This window comes from Bactrocera tryoni, unplaced genomic scaffold (assembly GCF_016617805.1).
Source record: "Bactrocera tryoni isolate S06 unplaced genomic scaffold, CSIRO_BtryS06_freeze2 scaffold_7, whole genome shotgun sequence".
In the NCBI taxonomy this organism is placed as follows: Eukaryota; Metazoa; Arthropoda; class Insecta; order Diptera; family Tephritidae; genus Bactrocera; species Bactrocera tryoni.
This window is the reverse complement of record NW_024396366.1, coordinates 16,202,848-16,210,373: the sequence shown is the minus strand read 5'-3', so window position 1 is coordinate 16,210,373 and position 7,526 is coordinate 16,202,848. Positions and strand designations below refer to the sequence as shown.

At 38.3% G+C, this 7,526-nt stretch overlaps 1 long non-coding RNA gene across 1 annotated transcript; it reads right to left on the bottom strand.

The window, feature by feature from the left end:
• Positions 1-737: 737 nt before the first annotated feature.
• On the bottom strand, positions 738-3,393 carry LOC120781754. The gene is made up of 6 exons (XR_005706157.1): positions 3,043-3,393; positions 2,798-2,989; positions 1,944-2,739; positions 1,513-1,803; positions 1,095-1,458; positions 738-1,039 (listed from the first exon to the last, which is right to left on the bottom strand). It is a non-coding gene; the product is annotated as an uncharacterized LOC120781754 (long non-coding RNA).
• Between the last annotated feature and the right edge of the window lie 4,133 nt (positions 3,394-7,526).

Sequence of the window (7,526 nt, the reverse complement as noted above, 5' to 3'; positions counted from 1 at the left end):
CACTATCAGGCTCATCCCTAACAGACGGCATTCACAAGTCAGGGTACCAAGACTAGTTAGAGGATCAACTCACTGCATAGTTTGTTGCTGAACGTGTGTACGCTATCACAGTTCCGTAAGGGATAATGGGATACCCAACTTATTTCAGTGTGAGAGCGCCTCAAAATAAGCGTTTTTCATAAGATTTTCCATTGTTCCATTTCCAGATCGAACAAAATAAGACTTTTTGGGCATTTTAATTACAAAACCCCACATTTATTACGATTGCAAATTATTATACTTGTATACTGAAATTTTAATATATGGCGAAACTACTTAAATCCTTTTTTATGACTTTATGGTATATTAAAACAACTGACTTTTGATTTTTCAATATTTAATAAAGTGAATTATGCATTGCTGTTAAATTTGGATTACGATTAGTAATCAATTAGATTAAATTTGAAAAGGAATGGTATTGATTACATAATTCTCTTTTTAACAATTCCTGATTATTAATTAATTATGATTACAAATAATCCAAAAATAAGTAAGATTAGTTAGGATTACGAGAAAATAATCAAAAATAATCAAAAGTAATCAAAAAAGTAATTGGCTACTTTCAAGGATTATTTTTGATTATTTTCGATTATTTTTAAAAAAATTTGAAAGCTCATCATTTTATAAAAAAAATAGAAAAAATTCGTGGAAAAATAATAAAGAAAATAAATACATTCAATTCACAAAAAAACAGTTTTATAATTTACATATATTTACAATTGGCCTTCATTACAACTAATTTTTCAAAAGAAAAATCAAACAATGATTGCCGCCTTGGACTGTTGACGATCCCGGCAAATGAAAACAGTCGTTCAACTGGAGCTGAAGACGTTAAGGGCGTGTTAAAAAAATAAATGCCTCCCTTAATAAATCATATTTTTGGTAAATCTCGTCAGCACTTGCATTGTCATTTAAATAGCTGAAGAACTGCTGTTTTATTACCATCGTTGATCAAATTTAATCTGTTCTTGTGGAGAAGAACTAACTTCAATTTCATCATCTGCAAAGTCAAATCTTTAAAATGAAAAACAAAATAAATGTACGCATAAGCTCACCATCATCACTGAAATCAAAAAAATCGGGCATAGTCGACACATTATTAATTTGCCTTTCAAAATTAAATGTTTTACAATTTTTGGCGTAAAACCTGTAAAGTGTTTCTAAAACTCTGCTGGTTATATTTTCGACAGTTAATTCTGGCAATTACGGATTTAATCTCAGCAACACCATGACCCATTTCATTTTGATGCTTTGAGTTAGCAATATTTGCCTCAGGCTTCAACATGAAATATGGTTGGAACCTTTCTCTTAACCTCTGTTCCATTTTTAAAATAAGAGATGATAACTGTTGCAATTCCTGGGATCTGCATAACTTATGCAGCCTATTGCTCAGTGTCACAAGAGTTGGTATTAAAAATCCTGTAATAATATTAATATAAATTTATATTTTAAAGCACCAAAATATGAAAATACCATAATTAATGTTGCTTTCTCCTTGAAGAAAGTCCTTTACAATTGGTTCCATTACCAAATTGTACATTTCCAGGTACTGTATGTCTCTTGCAGCAAACTGTGGCAAAGTCAACTTATCACACAGATTATTTAATTTTTGTTTGTAGCAAAGTGGTTTTTTAACTGAGTCATGCAATGAGTTCCAACGAGTAACAACGGGCAAAACCAACGATGATCCCAGGTGCCCTTCAATTATTTCCGAGACTTTGGCCACTTGCACTTCTTCCAAAAGGTGTAGCATTTATCGAATGTCTAAAAAAATTAACATAAAACACATTTTCACAATTACAAAACGTTTTCTATTGCATTAAAAAAAAAAATGTTTCGTTACATTTTTTCAACTTCAACGATTATTTTTTTAATGCAAAATAATAATTTGTTCTGCGACTTACCATCTTATGCTGGATATACAGTGGCTGCTCAGTTTTTAAAATTTTATCGAAGTCGGTTGAAGCAAGCAAATTCAGAGTATGGCTGCAACATCTCTGATGTGTGGGCAACAAACTCTCATTATCAAAGACTGGCATTTCGTCATTAATTTCATCTTCGAAAAAGTCATTTCCCACACCATAATCTCTGAACGCTTTTACAAAATTTGAACCGTTGTCCGTAATGGTCAAGACAATGTTTGAGCTGTTCAAACCAAAGGCAGTGTTGATTTCAGTAATCATCTGCGCAATATTTTCCGCGGTGTGTGCTTTACAAATTCTTCTACATGCCAAAGCTGCCGATTTGCGTTCGAAATTGTCTGTAAGCCAATGACACGTATATCCAAGGAAGCTTCTATGATTTCCAGACTAAACATCTGCTGTAGTACAAAAATATTTAGAGCAAACCATGTTTTCTTTTACATTTTCCATCATGATGGTATATTTTGTTTCCAATTTCTTAGCCGCTGTTTGCCTACATCACCTTCATACCTGTACTTTGAAAAAGATCTATAAAGGATTTCTTTTCCAGAATGGAAAGGGGAAATAAACAATCAATCATTGCATGTAACAGTTTACCATCGAACTCAGATTGCATGTTACCGCCAAAAGGGCTACCTGTTTTATAACTTTTGTATGTTCTAAAACATTCACTATGCTTGACTTGCAAATGTTTGATGAAATTTGAAGTCACTTCACCGCTTCCTCTAATCACTCGATGACATGCAACGCACTTAGCACAAGTTGTCTTATCGGAAATCTAACAATAAAAATTATAAATTCATAGTGTGCTTTAATTTAAAAACTTTGAAACTAACTTTTTCCACTTCTGTGTAAAATTCTTCTTTGAAAATAATTTTTTGTGAATTCACACAGACTTCTTTTAGGGCCGGTCCTGATTCCGTACTTAATGAACTCTTTCGTTTACTTCCAGTAGTATTAAAGTCCAGATCTTCAATACTGTCGTCTGCAGAAAAATCGGTTTCGGAAACATGAACAGACATTTAGACCTAAAAATAAATTTTATTATTAAAAGTTAACAACAATTATGTTTAATACTCACAATTACAATAGTTCACAATTAATGTTTTCCTTTTGCTAGTTAAACTCACACCCTTCTTTATGAATTAAAACGTGATTTCTTGGTGTCTTGCTACTTGATTTGGCACTCTTAAAATTACAACGCAGCTCAGTAGTAAAGCGAGTTAGTTATTATGTAGTACATATGTTTGTATGAATGTTCAAATGCACACTGGGGAGCAGAAAGGAACGCATGTTTGCCTTTTTGAGACATTAGCAATTTTTTTTTACGATACAATTTTCTGGATAGATTTTTATAAAAATGTAGTTCATCCTCTAAAAAATGTCATATGATTTACAGTTTAAAACTGTATACAAAATTTATGACCACTTACAAAATTTTCGTACAAATTTCAAAAACTTTAATAAGACCGTTTATTTTTTAAGAGCTTTATATCCATTCAATGCTACTTTTTTTAAAAAAACGCATGCTGCAAAATTTGCAAAATCTCATCGGTTCTTTATTTGAAACGTTAGATTGGTTCATGACATTTACTTTTTTGAAGATAATTTCATTTAAATGTTGACCGCGGCTGCGTCTTAGGTGGTCCATTCGGAAAGTCCAATTTTGGGCAACTTTTTTCGAGCATTTCGGCTGGAATAGCCCGAATTTCTTCGGAAATGTTGTCTTCCAAAGCTGGAATAGTTGCTGGCTTATTTCTGCAGACTTTAGACTTGACGTAGCCCCACAAAAATAGTCTAAAGGCGTTAAACGCATGATCTTGGTGGCCAACCGCCCATGCATCCTGAAAAATGCACTGTTTGGTGTGGTTTGCACGCTGGTGGAATCATTGACCGTATTTTTTCAAAGATGCTGTTGGACGCAACGTTACGGTGAATGGCGATCGCTATCGTTCGATGCTAACAAACTTTTTGTTGCCAAAAACGGAACTGAACTTTGGTTGACATGATTTCAATAAAGATGGCGCTACATGCCACACAGGTGCTCGCGATTCTATGGCCATTTTGAGGGAAAACTTCGGAGAACAATTCATCTCAAGAAATGGACCCGTAAGTTGGCCACCAAGATCATGATTTAACGCCTTTAGACTATTTTTTGTGGGGCTACGTCAAGTCTAAAGTCTACAGAAATAAGCCAGCAACTATTCCAGCTTTGGAAGACAACATTTCCGAAGAAATTTGGGCTATTCCGGCCGAAATGCTCGAAGAAAGTTGCCCAAAATTCGACTTTCTGAATGGACCACCTAAGACGCAGCCGCGGTCAACATTTAAATGAAATTATCTTCAAAAAGTAAATGTCATGAACCAATCTAACGTTTCAAATAAAGAACCGATGAGATTTTGCAAATTTTATGTTTTTTTTTTTTTTAAAAAGTTATCAAGCTCTTAAAAAATCACCCGATATAATAAAGAATCAACATCAAACTTTCAAAAAACCTATCGAAAAAAATGTATCATGAAAATCAATGCTAATACCTCAAGAAAGCAAATATGTTCTCGGTTTTCCACTGTAAGTACATTCAAGCAAAAGAGTTACAAAACAAAGTGGCAAAATTCTAATGAGCACTTATGCTAGCAAAGGTACATATGTTACATACATATGTATGTGCAATATCTCTAGCTTATAAGGAAAAGCTAAGCCGACGATACGTAAGCATGCCTAAGTTAAGTGTTAGTTTGTAAGTTTGTTTGTAAAATTGAACTAATGTTACTAAATTGGAGTTATTGAAATGCAATATTTAAGTGAGTACTCCCATTTGAGTAACTGTAATGCAATATTTAAGTGAGTAGATACTATTTTTGGAATTGTCAATCGATGGCAAACAAAATCTCACTGACCGTACTTTTGAAATGTTGGTATTAAAGAAAGCAAATTAGAAATAAATTATTTTTGCCTAATTTTAGTCCGGCATAATTAGGAGTCTCTACTCAAATATATGGTTTATTTTGAATACATTTCCTCATACTGCTTCAGCTTCACATATACATACTTCTTCTTCTTAATTGGCGTAGACACCGCTTATGCGATTATAGCCGAGTTAACAACAGCGCGCCAGTCGTTTCTCCTTTTCGCTACGTGGCGCCAATTGGATATTCCAAGCGAAGCCAGGTCCTTCTCCACTTGGTCCTTCCAACGGAGTGGAGGTCTTCCTCTTCCTCTGCTTCCCCCGGCGGGTACTGCGTCGAATACTTTCAGAGCTGGAGTGTTTTCGTCCATACGGACTACATGACCTAGTTAGCGCAGCCGCTGTCTTTTAATTCGCTAAACTATGTAAATGTCGTCGTATATCTCGTACAACTCATCATTCCATCGAATGCGATATTCGCCGTGGCCAATGCGCAAAGGACCATAAATCTTTCGCAGAACTTTTCTCTCGAAAACTCGCAACGTCGACTCATCAGTTGTTGCCATCGTTCAAGCCTCTGCACCATATAGCAGGACGGGAATTATGAGCGACTTATAGAGTTTGGCTTTTGTTCGTCGAGAGAGGAGTTTACTTTTCAATTGTCTACTCAGTCCGAAGTAGCACCTGTTGGCAAGAGCAATCCTGCGTTGGATTTTCAGGCTGACATTGTTGGTGGTGTTTATACTGGTTCCAAGATAGACGAAATTATCTACAACTTCAAAGTTATGACTGTCAACAGTGACGTGAGTGCCAAGTCGCGAGTTCGACGACTGTTTGTTTGATGACAGGAGATATTTCGTCTTGCCCTCGTTCACTGCCAGACTCATTTGTTTTGCTTCCTTGTCTAGTCTGGAGAAAGCAGAACTAACGGCGCGGGTGTTAAGGCCGATGATATCAATATCATCAGCATACGCCAGCAGCTGTACACTCTTATAGAAGATGGTACCTTCTCTATTAAGCTCGAACTATTTTCTCCAGAAGCAGGTTGAAAAAGTCACACGATAGGGAATCGCCTTGTCTGAAACCTCGTTTGGTATCGAACGGCTCGAAGAGGTCCTTCCCAATTCTGACGGAGCTTTTCGTGTTGCTCAGCGTCAGTTTACACAGCCGTATTAGTTTTGCGGGGATACCAAATTCAGACATCGCGGCATAGAGGCAGTTCCTTTTCGTGCTGTCGAAAGCAGCTTTGAAATCGACGAAGAGGTGGTGTGTGTCGATTCTCCTTTCACGGGTCTTTTCCAAGATTTGGTGCATGGTGAATATCTGGTCGGTTGTTGATTTTCCAGGTCTAAAGCCACACTGATAAGGTCCAATCAGTTTGCTGACGCTGGGTTTTAATCTTTAACACAATACGCTCGATAGAACTTTATATGCGATGTTGAGGAGGCTAATCCCACTGTAGTTGGCGCAGATTGTGGGATCTCCTTTTTTATGGATTGGGCATAGCACACTTAAATTCCAATCGTTGGGCATGCTTTCGTCCGACCATATTTTACAAAGAAGCTGATGCATGCTCCTTATCAGCTCTTCGCCGCCGTGTTTGAATAGCTCGGCCGGCAATCCATCGGCCCCCGCCGCTTTGTTGTTCTTCAGGCGAGTAATTTCTATTCGAACTTCTTCATGGTCGGGTAATGGAACGTCTGCTCCATCGTCATCAATTGGGGAATCGGGTTCTCCTTCTCCTGGTGTTGTGCGTTCACTGCCATTCAGCAGGCTGGAGAAGTGTTCCCTCCATAATTTAAGTATGCTCTGGGCATCAGTGACTGGATCACCTTTGGGGGTTCTACAAGAGTATGCTCCGGTCTTGAAACCTTCTGTAAGCCGCCGCTTTTTTTCGTAGAATTTTCGAGCATTACCCCTGTCGGCCAGCTTATCAAGCTCTTCATATTCACGCATTTCGGCCTCTTTCTTTTTCTGTCTGCAAATGCGTCTCGCTTCCCTCTTCAACTCTCGGTATCTTTCCCATCCCGCACGTGTTGTGGTCGATCGTAACGTTGCGAGGTAGGCAGCCTGTTTTCTCTCCGCTGCGACGCGGCACTCCTCGTCGTACCAGTTGTTCTTTTGCACTTTCCGAAAACCAATGGTTTCCGATGCAGCTGTACGTAAGGAGTTTGAAATGCCGTCCCACAGTTCCCTTATACCAAGTTGTTGATGAGTGCTCTCAGAGAGCAGGAGTGCAAGCCGAGTAGAAAATCGTTCGGCAGTCGATCAGCCTCAACCCAGTTGGGGATGTTTCCTCGTGGCAGCTGAATTTACCGACCGTAGTGCCAAAGATACCTTCTTTGCCCACCCTGGCGTTAAAGTCGCCAAGCACGATTTTGACATCGTGGCGGGGCATCTCTCATAAGTGCGTTCCAAGCACTCATAAAAGGCATCTTTGGTCACCTCGTCCTTCTCTTCCGTCGGGGCGTGGGCGCAGATCAGCGATATGTTGAAGAGCCTCGCTTTGATGCGGATTGTGGCTAGACGTTCATTCACCGGAGTGAATGATAGTACTCGGCGACGGAGTCTCTCTCCCACCACGAATCCCACACCAAACTTGCGCTCCTTTATATGGCCACTGTAGTAAATGCCGCAAGGACCTACTCGTCTCTGTCCG